The sequence below is a fragment of the Anas acuta genome, chromosome 2 (assembly GCF_963932015.1).
Source record: "Anas acuta chromosome 2, bAnaAcu1.1, whole genome shotgun sequence".
Lineage (NCBI taxonomy): Eukaryota > Metazoa > Chordata > Aves > Anseriformes > Anatidae > Anas > Anas acuta.
This window is the reverse complement of record NC_088980.1, coordinates 116,314,956-116,333,451: the sequence shown is the minus strand read 5'-3', so window position 1 is coordinate 116,333,451 and position 18,496 is coordinate 116,314,956. Positions and strand designations below refer to the sequence as shown.

The following is an 18,496-nucleotide window of genomic DNA, read 5'->3' as shown; positions in this document are numbered from 1 at the left end:
AAATTAGATTCAGAAAAACTTTTTATTTAATTATTTTATTATGAAATTATTGTTAAACTCAGATCATTTCTGGATGCTATTTACTGCAACCAATGCTTGGACCGCCGCAATTGAGGGAGCAGCGGGGATTAAGTAGCTGGGGAAACAAAAGTTATAATATTTCAACGTGAGGTAATGATTTCACAGCAAAATCCAGCCATTTGTGGCAGGTATCAATTAGCATGCTTTAAATTAATCAGGAGAAATGCCTCAGCATTTACGGAGACCACCCACCACTACGCAGTTGCCCAGAGAGCATCCGCTTGCTAAAAACACTTGCAACATCAGCTGCTGGCTGAACGCACATTTTCTAAAGGTGTTCCTTGCAAAACCTGATTTAGTCGGAGCTGTAGGAAGGACTAAAAACTGGGAACAACCCCCCTGCCACAGTAAGACGAAATACACGCCGTGTTTTTGCGCTGAGGTGTTTGCAAAACACTCCGGAGTTACTCACAATTTCCCAATGAAATCACCAGGGGTGACTGGCACGTCTGATGTTGTGTGCATGTTTATGTGCCTATACGTGCATGTGGAAGCACTTTTTGACTCTTTCCAATTCCACCCCTCCAAAGAACTGTAAACAAAACAGTCTCAAAATAGCTAACTTGTGATACGTCACGTGGGCGCTTTGCATGAAACCCCACTGACATTCTTGGGCATGGTTTTTGAGCCTTGTCACAAGCTGTTAGATTCTGCTATATTCCGCAGATTTTGCACCTTCATGGTTTTAATGAAAAAGCTCATTCGTATGTAGTTTTTGTCCTAATATAATCAATCTGTTTTGGGAATTAGCACAGAGAAACCTATGCAGTTCACTAAGGAACGTGCAATACCACCACCGTGCACCAGCATGCAGCTAGGGGATGGACTCTTGTTCCCTGATCACACTCTGCTTTTGGCATAGGCAAGGTACAAGTCTGTCTTTTTACAAAACGAACCCCACAAGCACAACAAATAGCCATGACACACTGTTTTCCTTTTAAAAGAAGCAAGGAAACACCATTCCTCACCACCATCCTAAGGCTGCTTTGATCTCTCACAGAAAACCAAACCCCAAACCAGCACAGCTCAGACACGACCAACCCTCCTGGCTGCACAGAGCATCCCAGGATGAGATACACCTGTACTTGAGCAAGGAAAGGAGATCTCCAGCAAGGGTTCAGGAGGCAAAAAGATGGAAACAGCTTGCAAAGTTGGAAGGATGGCAGGGCTTGCAGTGAGGTTGTGGGGAATTGCTGAGAAACTGAGCTTCACGTTATCATCAAATGGTTGGGGTTGGAAGGGACCTTAAAGATCACCTTGTTCCAACCCCCTGCCATGGGCAGGGACACCTCCCACCAGACCAGGTTGCCCAAAGCCCCATCCAGCCTGGCCTTGAACACCTCCAGGGATGGGGCACCCACAGCTTCTCTGGGAAACCTGTGCCCATTCCTCACCACCCTCAGAGTGAAGAATTTCTTCCTAATGTTTAATCTAAACCTTCCCTCTTAAACCTTCCCTCTTTTAGTTTAAAACCATTACCCCTTGCAATAAGTCTCTCACCATCTTTCCTGCAGGCCCCCTTTAAGCATTGTAAGGCTGCTGTAAGGTCTCCCCGGAGCCTTCTCTTCTCCAGGCTGAACAACCCCAACTCCCTCATAGGAGATGTTCTCCAGCCCTCTTCCTTGTGGCCCTCCTCGGGACTCACTCCAACAGGTCCATGTCCTTCTTGTGCTGGAGGCCCCAGAGCTAAACTCAAGACTTTAGGCAGGGTCTTGTGAGAGCAGACCAAAAGGGGAGAATCACAGAATGGCCGAGTTGGAAGGGACCTCCAGAGATCATCTAGTCCAACCCCTCTGCTCAAGCAGGGTCACCTGGAGCATGTTACACAGGATGGCATCCAGGCGGGTTTTGAGTATCTCCAGAGAAGGAGGCTCCACAGCCTCTCTGGGCAGCCTGTGACCCAAACCATAAAGGGCTCTGTCACCCGAACCATAAAGAAGTCCTCCCTCATATGTCAATGAAATCTCCTGGGAATCACCTCCCTTGGCCTGCAAGACATTCATCTTTTGATGTGGCCCAGGCTCTCTGGGTTGCAAGTATACATTGCCAGCTCATATTCATTTTTTCATTCACCAGTACCCCAAGTCCTTCACCGCAAGCCTGCTCTCAATCCATTCATCACACAGTCTGCACTGATGTTTGGGATCACCCTGACCCAGTGCAGGATGTGAACAGAGGATGCTTCGCACCCACAGTCATATATCCTTCCTTTAAAACAGCACAGCCAACCCAGACGGGTCTCCTCTCACTAGCCAGGAGAGGTGAAGACTGGGAAAGAAATAAAAACCCATTAACCTTGGCTGGCCATTTAAAATTCTGTAGGAAATGCCAGAATCAATTCAAACCATGTGAAATCTGTAACATATAAGGAATTAAACATATTTTCCAGAATGATCCAGCACAAAACACTTTTTTCTCAAAGCTATCCCTTAGAACAATTCAAGCTTTCTTCCAAGGTTACTTGTTACTGCCTGCCCCGCTGCTCAAAATTTAAGCTGTGACAGGCCATATAATACAGACTTCTGTTCGCTAGGTGGATGAGCAACATTTATGTCTAATATGGTAAAATGAGGCATTTAGATTTGATTTTCTCCCATACTCAAGCACGTTGTCTTGGAATCTGTCACAGAATTCACACACAAACCATATATATTTGGCCAAGTCAGTCATTACTGAAATGTATAATTGTAATTGGTTTCTGCAGCATTTCCCTAGATCTAAATTACTGTTATAATTACATATTTTAAACCTCTAGGCTTTCTGTCTTCATTTTATTAATTGTTTAGAAGAAGAACAAGATAGTATCGGAGGCTGGAGCCTTCTGACAAAATCACAAAGCTGACACCAGCACACAAAAAGCAGGGACCTGAAAGCCAGTCTGTCCGGCTTGGAGGAGCTCGCAAAGTGCCACCTTCGTGTGCTGCTGCTTTCCAGCAGCAGCAAACCACGAGGAACTGCTAAGAGCTGAGGAACTGCTAAGCACCGACTCCTCCCCTCCCCAGGACCACTTTGCGGTACACAATGGTATTTTCCAATGGTACAGCAGCTTCAGGAGACATCTGTAAATAAAATTAAAGCCTTTTTCAGACCGAAAACTACAGAGTCCAGCTTCATTGGCTCCAGGGAAGGACTTGTGATAGCTCGGTGGCAGGGTCTAAGTTGCATCTGCAGCCATGAGAAGAGACTGGAGACCAGAAGAAGCACAGCAGAAAACTTTGCCTTGTCTCGAGCTGCACACTTGCTAGACGGTAATATCTGAGCACCCATCCTCCCTGTCACCCACAGCTCTGCTTCTCCTTCTGCTTGGTCTCATGCTGAAATTACAAATGCTTAAGTGACACCAGACTGCTGGCATGAGAAAAGACTGTGAAACCATGTTCATTAAAATTTTGCTTCCCAAGAAAACCTAGAAGATGCTTTTCCCCATCTCCTCCTTGACAGCTTCAGATGATGACTGACAAAAGATTTATATATCTATATTTTTAAATGACAAACACAAAACAGCTGAATGGATTGCCAAACAGCAAAATGCTTTGAAGGATGCTTGCAAAATAAGTTGATATTTATATGCAGAATTAGCCAAATATCAAGGGTAAAGGCTAAAAAAAAACCTGTAGTCCATTTATAAGGAAATTTACTTCTGAAATGTTTAATTAAAACTAACAGGCTGGAATTTTCTGTATATATGGAAAATTAATGTCCCATGGGTTGAAAGTGCGACCTCCAACGGGTAATAATTAACGTCTTTGGCTTTAAGTATCATAATCCACTGTCAGAAATCGAATACTTTAAGGGTTGAAAATATAACCATTGTAAAACCCAGCTTCCACCAGAGAACTTGGGTTTACTTTAAGGACACAAACCTGGTTTTAGTGGGGAAAAAACAACAGGACATGGAGAAGATCAATGTTTTACTTCCATAAAATACTACAGGGACCCTTGTCCCCACAGACCAGCACTTGCGGAACAGCATTTCTACAACAAAAAGCAGGGGAAGATGACATTGCTTACAGGGTTTCTCAAGTTCTTCAGAAACAAGTCCTGTTTGTCAAGTATAAAAATACACTCAGTCTGCAGCAAAGCTGCACAGCATAAGTGTTTATATCCTTGCTCTCTGAGCATATAAATATTTACATATATTATTATAGACATGAAGAGAAAGTCTCTCCTTTAGTATATTCTGCCTCAGTTGAGTATTTGGGAAAGAAGCGGTAATTAAGAACAAGATGGACAATATTAATTGAACAAGCCAAGTACTGCACAGCTTTCTCACCACTATTAAAATGTTACAGTTCTGCAGATTGAGTGACTTCACTGGACAGAGCAACAATTCTTCTCTTTTGTATTTTGTATTCTCAGAAGGATACAAGGAACACGGAAAGGCAGCAGGCTTTGTTATCTGCAAGCATGCAGAATATTGCCTTACGTTTAATCATTTCAAGAGGTAGAAATGAATGTTTATTTTCCCCAAGAAAATACAGAACTCTTATTGCTCAATATATTCAGCATATAATCACTCATGTTATTATTATTTAAAGAGGACACTACAAACTCAGAACTGATTTTTTTTTTTCCCAATAAATCCTTTTCAACTGTTCCAAGTTGTCAGCTTTTCTTGTTCTCTGTGCCTTTCACAAAACAGCAGAAAGGGAGGAAAACTCACGATGCAAAGTCCTTTCAGTAACCTGGCAGAGGAAGAGGTGCAGCATTGGCGATGTGGTACCTGCAGTCCCGTGCTATCAACCTGCCTGGGACTTGACTGTGCTCTGACAACCAAGTGGCAAACCCACCTCTCCTTCCTCAAATAATGAGTTGCATGGCAAATAATTATATATATAGAGAGAGATATAGATATATAGATATAGATATATAGATACAGTTGAAAGCTTACATGGTTGGAGCCATGGAAGCAAAGACAGCAGGGATGAGTGAATGCAGGTTTTCCTATCTCGTCATTACATTTAAGTGGCTAATGCGAATGAATGCTTATTTAACACTCCAGGGTGTGCAGAGAGTGAGTTGGAAGAAGCTTTTACTTTTTTTTTTTTTTTTCTCTGCGACTTTTTAGTCCACATTGTCCTTATTAATTTCTTTTCATTTTCTTTTGCTGAGTGCTCAAAGGCAATTTGCATAAGAGCCCATTATAAATTAGATCTGTTTAATGGTATGCTCATCTCATGGCTATTTAATTTTACTTCCTCATATGTCTAAATTATATAATTTTGCACTCTCCCTAGAAGCTAGTACATTTGAAGGGGTAGCCACACCACGGAAAAATGCTATGCTACCCAAGTGAAGAATGACGAGGCTTTTATTCATTTTTCAAAGGACCACTTTAGCAGTAACAACCTGCTCATTTTTTTTTCCCCCAACATCTCATGTCATTTGGATCCACAGCGACTGAATACCTAGCAACCTTCATAACTCTGCATAACAAAAGTTGCCTCATAAACATGATATAAGAGAATAAATTTGCAATTTTCAGTAAGACATACATTATGAAAACCACATTTTAACCAAATACCCTGTTGTAATCTCCTGCTCTCAGTGCTATTATAATTTGTTCTTATCTCTTCCTCCTTACATTTAATTTAAGGTTTCGTGTCCATGAGTCTCAGGAATTCCTTGGCACAGACAGACAGTTCCTAAGTTATTAGAAGAGGCATGAATACAATGATTGTAAAGTGAAGGTAACGGGGGAAAAGTGTATTAACACCTAAAATCTTATTAAACCTTCTAGAGAAAAGGTATTTATATAGGAGCCAAAGCAGACAAAGCAAGAAGGAGAAGACATTAAAACATCGGGTCTTATGAGATTTAAGAGAGAATGTTACATGGCATTTTAAAGAACAGATAAATCCCAGATATTGAGTGGAAGTGATGTCAGAAACCTTTGTGGAAATATTTGCCAAAGATTAAAGGACTGAATCATTTACATGGAGACCATTTCAAACATCTTCTGATTGTTATTTGAGCATGGAGGCAAAAGAGAGGGTAAGGACAAGCTCAAGGGGCTAATAAAACACTTAGAAGGAATTGAGATAGATGGGAGGTGGTGAGTAGCCTTAAATGCAGAGTAAAGTATATGAGGAACAGATGGGAAGAATTCGAAATGATGAGTGAGGTGGTATCATGAGGGAAGGCATCAGAGACAAAAAAAAACAAAACGTGGGATTTGCTATAACCTGCTTGATCAGCAGCAGCACCAGGAGCAGAGATGAAAGCAAATCAGGCCTATTAAAACTGAACCAATAGTCACTGGATCCAACCCACATGGACAAACTGACACATTAACTGGGAGAGAACAAATTGCACAACTCCGTGCAGTCATGTTGCAGGAATGAGACGGCCACGAGAGACAACTGCAGCTTTATATGCTGCAGATGAGTGTGGAGATGCTGGGGATGTATAACTGAACGACAGCCATGCAAACGAGAACATGTGGGTCACAGGAAACTTTGGGGTGAACTAAACAATGGATGGCAAAGGCCCCAGAAGACAAAAGCAACCGCCTGATCTGTTTGCCTGAAAAGGAAGTTTTTCCAAGAAAAATTAAAGCCTGTATTTTCCCCACTAAACAGGTGATCTGGCAACCAAGGAAATTCAGAGCAGAGGCAAATAATTATTAAATAATAATTCTCCTGTGATGTTCAAATGCCCACATTCAGGACCATCAGCCACCCAGATCCAAATGGCACTTGTAGAAATACTGATGATTTAGAAAGGAAGGCAATAAATAATTGGGATGGGATGTTGAGAGCTGGTGACTCATGGCTAGAAGAGTATATATGTGGGCAGACAGAAACCCTTTCCCCCCACTACACGACTGCAGCCTGGGTGAGGCCAGCACAGTGCTAACCCCAGACTGCAGATGATGGGATGGGGAGTTTCTGTTTACCATATACCCTCTGTCTCTGCTCTGTACCTCTCAGCTTCTGGTATAACAAAAGAGATGCAGACAGATAAGAGGAACAGCCCTTTTTGCTACCATACAGACCCGTCTCCCAACAAAACCAAGCCTTGCAAACCCCAAACAGGCTGTCCCTTCAGCTAAACCACTACCTACAACACAGCCCCTCTCCTCCTTCCTGCAGGACCCTGAGACATCTCTCCAGCTGGCCAGCTCCCTGATCAACCAGACCTACACGCCAAGTCAAGGGCTGGGCACTTGACCATTGATGTTTGATGCTTTGTTGTGTCACCTTCTCCTTGCTCCTTTTTTCAGACTCACTCATGCACTGGATCAGCTGCAGAGCAGGCTGCAAGCCTTTAAGCTCCACATCTCCTGCAGTGTTTGATATCTTGCAAATAAGTCCCAGGAAACTTTTTAGTTTTCCAGCGCGTATCAAAACCAGTTTTCCTAAAATCACTTAAGCCAATGAAATGTTAAATCAATTATTTACGCAAATACTTTCTCCATCTCTATTTTTTTGTAACCAAGTTTTCTTGGCAATGATAACATTTCACAGAAAAATTAACAAATATTCTCTTTGCTTGCCAAGATAATTTTACTAAGCTCGAATCCGATTTCATTGAGGTACGTTATTTATGTTTTATCTTGAGGGAAGCTGCCTATTAAGTTAGTAGCAACCGTGTCCTTTTGCTTATGATACGGTTATTACCAAGTTATCAGGAGTACCTTTAAGTTATTAGGGTGCAATGGCAAATTAAGTACTTTGCGTCATAATTAGCTAATAACTTTTGAATTATATTTTAATCATGTTTAAGATGGTCAGGTTTGCTGTGAGTACAGATAATGGAGGATAGGAGCAGAACTGGAGTGTTTATCGTTCAATACCAAAAGCCAGAAAGCAGCTAAACTGGTGAATGTGCAACATCCCAAAGGCCATGATGCTCTATATATGCAGAAGACTGAGCCCCTTCACAGTCAGCAACGTATTGAAGTAGAACTCGTGTCTTGGGACCGCTTTTAGGTAGAAAGCAGAAAATGTATCTGCTCCAACCCGCCTTCCTTCAAGCCTGTCATTTTTTTAAAAAAGACATGTTAGCAATAGCCTTCTTCATAGCTCTGTCAATAAACCCTGTAAACCTAGATTACACAAAGAGACAACGCTAAAAAAAAAAAAATAAGAAAAGCTACTAGAGACATTTCTCTTTCAAAAATCTTGGCACTGGGGAAAAAAATCACCCCAAACTACCTTCCCAGAACGGGGGAAATTCTTTGATGTATTCTTCCGTACATCAAACTTGCCCCTCAGCTTTCATGAATTTCATTCAAACCACTGCTAGCTCTCAGTATTTCCTCTGTACCCTGAAGAACGCTCAGCATTAAAATTCCACATTCAAATCACTGGAAATTAGGAAATACTGCCATGAAATTGTAACAGATCAAGCTTTCCAAGATCTTCACAACTCTGGCTACTTAGCCAGAAACCCTACCTGTGTTGTTTTGCTAGCTGCTGCCTCCTCTAGAAGGACAGATAACCCGTTTCTGCAGACGGGACAAGAAGGCACTTGCCATAAAGGCATCAGAGTGTGAAACCAACCTCTGCGTGCCACACAGGGGGTCCTACAAGGACTAATTCCCGAGAGGCCACTTCTACATTGCAGCCTAATTAACAGCTTCTCACCAATGAATAAATTTCAAAGTGCTTCTGAAACCTCTAGCTGTTAACTACAACAAGCCTGTGTCCCCGGAAAACACAGCACCCAGCACGGAATAAAGCATTCCCACGTACTGTCACAAGGCAAATTTGCCAGGGAAGGTGCAAAGTTCTTTTAAAGCCTTCTAAGAATAGACAAACGGGGAAAAATACACATGTAAAGAACATTGTCCTAGTCAAAACAAGCATCGCAAGTTAAGATGTCAGACACCGGAGGTCCTTCTGCAGCTTCTGTTTGCAAACCTCCCTGTGCCTGAAATGTGACCTTTTTGTGGTCTTTCGTGACCTACAGCCTTCCCACAGCACCCTCCACTCGGGCAGCACGGGATGTGGGATCAGCCAGGGCTGCAGAGTGTAGCAGACCCTTGCCCATGGGACCCCTGCTTCAGCTGCTGGAGGAGCTGGGAGAGGCCTGAGGGGTGAGGCGAGGGGAGGCAGGAAGGGGTGGAGGCCATGCAGAGAGGGACCACGCTGGAGAAACAAACTCCATCCAGATCTCCTGTGTGATGCTACCAAGTGTGTCTGCCTTATTTTGTGAGCTCCCACCCCACAACACGGGGGTCAGCTCACAGAAGCACTGAGAGCTCATGGCCTGAGGTGCTGCGATGCCTCGGAGAGCAGCGGCCTGGTGGCCAGAGCACAAACCCAGCCACAGCCTCCACGTCTCCCCACCTCAGCCCTTTTCACGTCACATCTCTGCCTTCAAACACAATCTGCCATGAGTGAGGCAAGAAGGTGCCAGGCTACGGAAAACTGCAAGAAAGCATGCAAGAATGACTCCTCAGAACGGGACTTGAATAACGTGCAGAAAATACAGCCCAAGGACACGTGCTGAACAGTGAGGAGGAACAGGAGATGCTGACGAGATGTTTATTAATTGAGCAGCACATTTCTCTGTGCAGAGCAGCAGGCAATCACGTATTGGAGATGGTATTACTGCACATCTACCATGAAGATGACAGACTAAGGTTGCCCTGGCAGCTCTGATAACGTTCTTTTCCTATTAAAGCTGACTTTAATTGCACGGAGAAAAGCTGCAAGGCCAGCTACACAGTAACAGGTTTACTACATGTGTCTCGAGCACTTGTGCTCTGCTTTAGTGCATAGATCACCTGCTCCCACATTCCTCCACCCGGACCGAGGACGCGCTTCCAGGTTCACAGCTCAGATTACAAATTCCTTGAGAAAGGCAACCCAGATAGCATGAGAGCACGCACAATAGAGGCAAGGAAGGTGTGGGCGTTACGACCACAGAATTTACTATGAGAAACGCAGGGCCACGCACTGCTATTGTTCTGACTAACTCTAGCTTATATGCATTACAATTACATTGCCTCGATTCCTAGTGTGGACACCCGTGTGCCTACATAGAGAGACGTGTTTATACCTGTCTAATTTATTCTCATACATTTACATGTTTAACTGCTTCCACGCTAGAGGTTGAAATGATTTAGGCATTTCAGTAACTAGGAAAATCACACCATTAACCAAATCAGTTAATACAAAACCTGTGTGCTAATCAGTTAGGAGGACAGGAAAGTCCACCTAAAACATCTTAGACTGTGGCTCTGAGCAACAAACAATGCTTAATGCATAGGTTAGAAATGCCAAAGCCACGCCTGCATATTCTGCTGGTGGTGGGGGTGATAAAAAGCACACAGATAACATTACTTCCATTGACAAACTTTACATATACTAAACAGTGGCTTTATTGTTTATTAAATTAGATGCTGTCATGGTGTAATAGTCCCTGCAGCCATACCAAACCCCACAGTAAGAATGTATTTCTGTGGAGGAGGTAAAGAAGAAAGGATAAGAACTGAGATACCGTTCAGAAGCAATACAGCCCTGTAAATAGGGTGATGAGGATTAATTAATCAATGTAGCTGAAAACAGACAGCATTATTCTGGCAAATGAAGCTCTCAAAAATACCATGTCCAACATGAAAGTCACACCACGGTTCTTTCAAAGCAGGAAAGCCAGGATGCAACTCAGCTGTCAAACTGAAGGTGCCTGGTGTCATTTGGGATGCTCGAAGGCATCCTGGGGACCCCGAAAGGGCTATGGACGATGCAGGGAAGCTGCCAAAGGCTCACGGAGCAGCCACGGAGTCCCAGCAAGAGCCGTGAACGAGCACTTGCTGCCCATGCTCAGCCAGCATCTCCCACCCATGGGATGGCCAGATCTTACTGGTAGAAACCAGGGCAGCCCAACAGCCAGGATTTCCTTGTGGCTACACCAGGCTGCTAATAAACAAGTTGCCTCCCTGGAAAGCTGAGCACTGCTTTTAAGCAAGCAGCTAGACGTTGCTCATGGAGTAGTCTACTGCTTGAATCTATATATTTTTATTATTTCCTATGCTTAATTTGAAGCCTTTCTCTAAAAAGACATTATGAAATTTAACTATGCCTGGATTAAAGGGGGGGGGGCGGGGGGGGAACAGACATTGCTTAAGGGTCTTTCCATGCTGTATCTGTCCTCATCCCCAGACACAGGTACTGCTGCTGCACATTTCTTCTAGCAATAGCTTAAGTTGCAGCTTGCACTAACGATGGATACTGAAAAACCTGATCAACGCCTAACATGAGTAAGTGTACACCACAAGGCCACAATTCCCTTACCAACAACAAAAAAAAGACCTACAAATCCTATAAGAAAAATCCTGAATTTCAGAACTGCAATTTTGGAGAATAACACAAGTCCCAACACAGGCATTTCCAGGGACAGAGAAGTGTTTCAGTGTTCTTTTCCTCTCTGTGCTTGCTGAAAATAAAACATGTTTCAACAACCTTGCATTATCCCCTCCACTTGTGTAGCTACTTAATACCAATACATTTTTTCTCTATTCCTGAATGTAATAAAATTTTAATTTAGCAGAAATCCAGGTGTTTTGTTAGATTTTTTTTTTCTTGCATCACCACAAGGCATAGATGTAATTGTTTTCTGCTATCTTTACAGGAGATCTACAGAACCACATTCTGGTTTGCCTGAAAATAGTTTAGGATGATCAAAAGCTGTGCTGTTTCATCAAAGCTCTGCACCCCCCACCTCTCCAGAATTTGTCAAGGCTGCAATAAATGGTTTGGGGCTGTGGGACGGTTCTGATCATTTACCACTACCTTCCCGAAAGCCTACTTTTCTTGGAGTTTAGAGGCAGGTAGAAGCCAATTAGCACAACACAAGGCTGGAAAAGATAACGTCTTTTAAAACAAGCAATTCCAACCATGAAGCAAGACCACCAAACTATACTTTCTCATTAACTGCATCCATGAAAGTCTGTCTTTATGTGCATCAGCCATGCAGACCTCTATGAGGAAAAATTATGGATTGCCCTGTTTGGCCGATAACTTTTGCACAGCTTTCTTCCCCTCTTGGTGTATGCTGCAAGGTGCCCAAGTTGCCAGGCAGAAGCTGCTGCTGAGCACCAGCTTTGTGATGGGCTTTACCAGGAGGGAGAAGGCTCTGAGATGGTTGGGCACTGCGATGTTAGCAGCAATATTGCAGTGATACAGCTGACAGGAAAGCAGCAAGTACGATGAGGATCTGTTTGCAGGTCTGCTGATTGACATCAGTCAAGATATGCTTGCTCCTTAAAGTCAAAGGCAAAATTAATACAAAAAAAAAAACAACACCAGGCATAATTAAACTCCCAATCCCATTTTGGGAGCACATTGCTGGCTTATCATCACAGGACGTGCAGAGAAGACAAAGAGGGGATTTCTCGTGGACCCATGGAGCACGGATGGTATTGGGAACAGCGCGGAGCCCTTTCTGACCGTAGGGACCAGCCCCGCTCACACACTGTCCCACAAATGTTTTGTTACTACGGCAGAATAACATTAGCACAGCGATGAGGAAAATAAACTCTCCGTGCTATGATGGATGTGCCCTCCTTTTGTACGTAAGTTTAGTCAGCAATGTACTGCAACAGACCTGACCTTTACTGGCACTGGGTTTCACCAGCCCTGTTTTTCCAGACCCCACCCCGTTTATTTTGTTCTGTCTGCAGCCTCCTCAGCTTCCAGCTGATGAAGCTTTCATAACTGCTCACCTTCCCCAGAGGAAGCAGTTTGCAAAGAAAGTTACCGAGGCACACGAGCCGAAGGTCCTTCGCAGGACGGGATGGGGCTGCAGGGAGATGTGCTCCTGAAGCAGCCCTACCCAGGCTCTCACAGTGCTGCAGCCCTCTCCACCTGCAGTTTGAAAACAACGTGACTGATTTTTCTCCTATGGATGAGAACTGCGCCACCAGCTTTATGATTTTTGCATGGTACAAAAACCGGGTGCATGTTCTTCACCAATTCCTCTGGCCTGTCCTGTTTTCAGGACTCCGTTAGAGAAGGAAGGAGGACTCACACCCCTTATTTAGCTACTTTGCATTTTAACAGGAAATAAAGTGACCCACATAGAAGCTAAATGCAGTAGAAAGTTACAGCCGTAGCAGCTGTTTCTATTTTCAAACCAATGCTTTACACCTTATAATGACACCAGACAAGTAGCGACTTCCAGCAACATCCTTTTCACCTCTCCTTTTGTTGAGCCTACCAAAGAGAGAAGCATGAAACGCGCCTGATTAGGGCTGTTATTTCTGTATCTGAAGTGAGGAATTAAAGGCTCACCTGGAACCAGACCTCTGCAGCTTGGAGAGCAGCATCCATTCAGTCAGAGGGAGCTGCGCCATTAATCCAAAGTGGAAAGGGGAAAGTGCAATTGTAGCTCTGCTGATGAGTTTATCTGGGTTAGCTACTAAGCAGGGAAAGGCCGGCATGAAAGGCATGGCCCAGGGCCCAGCTTTATGAGACAACAATAATAGAAGCTGGAAAAATGAGAATGCCTGACAAAAAGCGGAGCCTCCAAATACACATTAGCTACTGAAAAGCAGAAGCTTTTCTCTCCTCGTCCTTTCCCTTGAGTTAGGTCTTCCACAAGGAAAATACAAGCAGGGAGGCATCTTTCCCCTAGCTTACTTCTGCCTGTAACAGCATGTTAGCAAGACTTAAGAAACATCCATTCAAAAATAAGACACCGGAATACTGGGAGTCAATCATGATTGGCAGCAAAATGACTTGAAAACCAAAGAGCAGAAAACAAATACAGTATATATGTTTGAAAAGTAATTGTCTGCTTTTCAAACGCTTGCTGGTGACTTCATTCATAGGCAGCTGTACCAGCAGCACTTGGAGAACACGCAAATTACCTTATTTTTTCAAATACAACACACGCTGTTTCACGCGACAAGCTCCAAGTGGAAAATTAAAAAAATACATTTTTAAAATTCTGCAATTATACAGCTAGTAGAACAGAATTTAATAGCCAAAGTGAATAAGCAGTAGGTTTTGAGGCTGGAGAAATTACCATCGCGGTGTTATCTAATCTCTCCCCAGAAGTCAAGAATTATGACTAAGCCCTTCCAACATAGATGCAGCCTGCAATCCTATGTCAGAAGTATGTCCAATTGCATTTGGCAACCCTTAGTCAAGAGAGAGGCTGGATATAATTGGATGAATATTTGAAGTACTTCATTATTCATGTAGGAAGGCTAGGTAGAAAGTATTTTGTAGTCCCAAGACACTCGAGGGTGTGCGTTATTGGGTAATAACCAATTAGGAATGTTGACAGCACTCTGCCTTTAGGATCACCATGGCCAACAATGCACCTGGGTGGATGTTGTTGTGCAAAAGCACACACCCACTGCTTACTGCCCAGTTTATTTAAGCAAACCTTTCTCTAAAGGAAATGGAGGACACCCCGAAGGACGTAAGCTTGACGAGTCAGTTGTATTCTGGAATACTGTCTGTGTTCTTCCCGTTGCAGCTGCCCTCCAAAAATACATTTTTTCACTAGTCCTCCTGGATTATTGATACTACTGATTACTGGAATTGATCCTCATTTCTTCTCTTTTATTTCATATAATTTAACAAAGAAAAACGTCCTTATTATTTGCAGCAAGGAAACACTGGCAGCAAAATATCAGCTTCTAACCACACAATCTGGTAAAATAACACCAGTAAACACTGCAAACTCAGAACAGCTGAAACCAAGTATCTTCCTTTCATGCTCGTCTAAGTAAAACATACAAATCATTAATACAGGCATGCAAAAAATTTAAAAAACGTCAATGTTTAAAAACTAACAGTTGTGACACACTCAACTCACAAGAACTTGAAATTCAACACCAGTTTAGCACATGATAGTGCCGTCTAACCCCTTGACAACCTGCCAAAACAAGGCTAGAATGCACTGACAGCACATGACACCGATCTTTTTCTTTCCTCTTTTATTCTCTTTATCATCGTAAAGCAAAAAAAAAAAAAAATCTGAAAGAAAGTTTGTATTCTGATCTAAAGCAAAGCAATTATTGTAATAGATGCCCAACAGGGCTTTCCTACCGACACAAGAGGCACTCAAAACTTTTCCTGAACGATTTGTTTGTGTTTCAAACATGTAAAATATGAAATCAATTTGTTATAAAAAGGAACATATCAGTTTTGCTGCAGCTCTCATTTTCTGGCTTGTAACGTGTTTAGCCTATCCTGTGGCACTGGGAGCACCACAGTCTTCTCTGAATTCCCCGAACGCCGCCTCACCCTCTCCCCCCACGTATCACTGAGATGATGATGTTTTGATGAAGCACCACACGCAGGCCCTCAAGATAATGGATTCAACGGGATACACTCAAAAGATCATTTTTCTCTTTTGTATTGACTGCCTGCACTGCTCTAAGACAGGAAGGGTTTTCATTTTTTATGCACGCCGCGAGCCCCCCAGGGCCCTCTGAACTATTTAAGAGAAATCAATTCTCAGATGGGCGAAAGGGGCCTGGCGGAGCTCCTTGAATGGGGTGGCTGTTTTGGGAGGCTTCTCCTTTGGATTGCCGGCAAGTTTGGGCAGACCAGGAACCATCTCCCAGCCCGGTCGCTCTCTGGCACAGCGGCGCTTCCTAGCATTTAAGCTCTGAGGTTAGTGCTCGCGCAGAGCTGTAATTTATCATGTGCATATGGGCAAGAAAATAAGAAGAAAAGTTCCACAGAAGCAAAATCATCACCGCTGCTGATGGAGATAAACAGCAATATTGCTGCTAAGCAAAGCAGTCCTTGGCACTCGCATAGCGGCAGGAAACCATTGCCCCATGACAAGGTTTTAATACCCTGACATTGTTGCAATTACATCCAGGCAACCTAACAAAACACATTCACTGTATGGCAGAAAATATTTCCAATTCAACATTGCAACATTTATTTTTTAATTATAGCACAAAGAATGCTTTTGGGGTGTGGAAGGACGTAATCCATCATTTGCTCTGAAGTGACACACTTACGGGAAATGCCCCGTACTATAACTTTCTACGCCGCAAGAAGTAACTACAAGCAATGTCTCAGGCAGGGAATGCAAAGAGCCTGGGTGCGGCCCTGGGAGATGCTGCTTCTCCCTCCATCTCCCTCGCTGGCAGCAGGAGCCGAAGGCAAGCCACATTTTGCTGCTCTGGACTTCAATCGCTCCCGCTTCACGTGTGTATCACACAGATCAGGCCAGCTCCCTGCAATGCGCCTCGCATGGAAAGGGCTTCAGCAGTTCGGGTACTGACTGCGCCAGGACACAAATACAACTTTTAATTAAAAGGAATGGTATTTTAATAGGTCACTTAAAGAACAATTATGCCTACCATTTGATTGACAGACGAGTCACATTTCAGCATGGAAACCCCACTGGGGTTTAGGAAGTAGAATTAATCTTTGTCTTTATAAATTGATGAACTGCTAAAGTATACTGCCATTGAACTTAATATTGCTATGCTCTGCCATTTAATCTTACGAAGAAAATCTCTGTACCTTTCTATCACTTTCCCCTTTCACCTCTTTTACTCCTTCACAAACAAAGTTGATTTATAGAAACTGAGTTGCCAGCATTGCTCTCCTTTCACCGAGTGCCTGTGCTGCAAAATGCAGTGGTGCATAGAAATATAAAGTATTGGTCTTCAGTAATTAGCTTGGGTACCAGCGGCAGCACAGCTGAGTTAGCTGGAAGCAGGATAAACGAGTCCAGGTGGAGCGTTGTACTATATTGCTCTGAGCATCAGAGCTAACCCAAGTGTCTACGCAGACTGAGCTGTGCAGTGGAAGGACTGGGTGGAAAGGTGACCGTCAGACCACTGCTCTCCTAAAGGTATGCTCCTGCAAAGCAGGCCGTGAGAATTAGCTACAAGCTCAACTCAAAGCTGTTGTTCCAGCTGTTACAGGAGCCCCTTGATTCTCTGAGGCAGGCGGAGTGCCTCAAAAGTGCCTCGATTGTCCAAATGAAGTGCAGAGACAACTGTGCTGGATCTAAGATAACATACCCACCACAGTTATCAATGCTTTATTTTGATCACCGATTCAAAGATTCGGTGCAAAAGATTGGTATCAGTGAGTCTCAGAGCATCCTTTCAGCTGATGTCACTATGAGTGAAAGCATCATATGAGATATCCAAAAACCAGGCTGGCTGCTTAACTACACCAAGAGAACTCACCATTAACAGGAGTCAGAAACCTAATGGTGTGTGGGGAGAAAGGGACAAGAAGTAAGCAATGTGCCTTGATCTGGTCAGGTAAAGATCACTTGTGATCTTTGTGAGCTCTGATTCCCTTCTGACAGAGACAGAAAAACACAGGTGAAGAAGAAATGAAGACAAAGCAATGAGGGAATTCTGATGGCAAAATTAAGCTCGATGCTCAGAGATGAATGCGGACAGAAAAAAAAGAGGTAGTCAAAGAGAGCGACATACTGAGAGCTGAAGATTATAGGGAAAGAGACTGAGAATGAATGACAAAGGAGAACTCAAGCCTGTCAGCTGACAGTTGTCTGGTTATGACACGACTGCATTTGAATACGCTGCAAACCAGTTAAGTTAGAGGACGTGTTCACATAACAGGAGCTGGTGACAATCCCACAGTACTTATGCATTATTTGTATTAGAAAGAGCGCAGATAAACATTGGGTCCTAAGCAGTTTTTCCAAATTCCTATGCAAACTTTGCAGATATAGCCCCAAATGGCAAACACACTTGTATGCCTGAAACCCAACAGGAAAATTGACCATTGTCAATAGGAAGACAAGTCAGAACCTACGTCCTAAAGCTCCAAACACACCCAATCGGTGGCCAGGTGTTGATGGCAAAACTGGAAACCAAATGTTTACTTCTCCAATTGCGTACGTAGGAGATGCCAATTTCCTTAGCAACTGCATTGCAGTTCACGAAAGACCAACAAAGAGCAAACAGCCCATGTGGCAGCGGAATCAGGACCTAGTGCTAACGCACAGAGGTCCTCGAGTGCAAGGACCGGGTACAGCAAAAGGCAAAACAAACCAGTGAACCTCCAGGCTGTGATTCAAATCTGGACCCAATCAGAAATGACCGATAAGCACAACGCTTCAGTGCCAAGCAGGAAGCTGCCACCTCAGTTTCTCATGGGCTTGTCCTTATCAGAACAGCACAACTCACAGGCTGAGCACTCCCTTTTCTCTGAGCATTTTCTTGGTCAGTTAGAACGAGCCATACAGCTCGGGTGGCTTTATGCTGGTTTATGAGCCACGCTACCGGGCTACAAGTCTGAAAGCTCCTCAGCTGTTCCTCACTAACAAATTTCCACTCACGGAGCTGAAATCAAGCAGACTGTGCAATGAGAAGATTTATTGGAGCACTGACCCTTCACAACCAGTAATTAACATCCTCTTGCTGACTGACAGCTTGCACCAAACCATACCACCTCGCCCAGGCCTACTGGTACATGGACCTGTGAGCCATGCTGACAAT

General features: G+C 43.6%; 1 protein-coding gene across 7 annotated transcripts in view; it reads right to left on the bottom strand.

Annotated features, from left to right (window-relative positions):
• KCTD1 (potassium channel tetramerization domain containing 1) overlaps positions 1 to 18,496 on the bottom strand; it is a 98,445-nt gene that overhangs the window by 8,207 nt on the left and 71,742 nt on the right. The gene's annotated exons all lie outside the window — the stretch shown is intronic.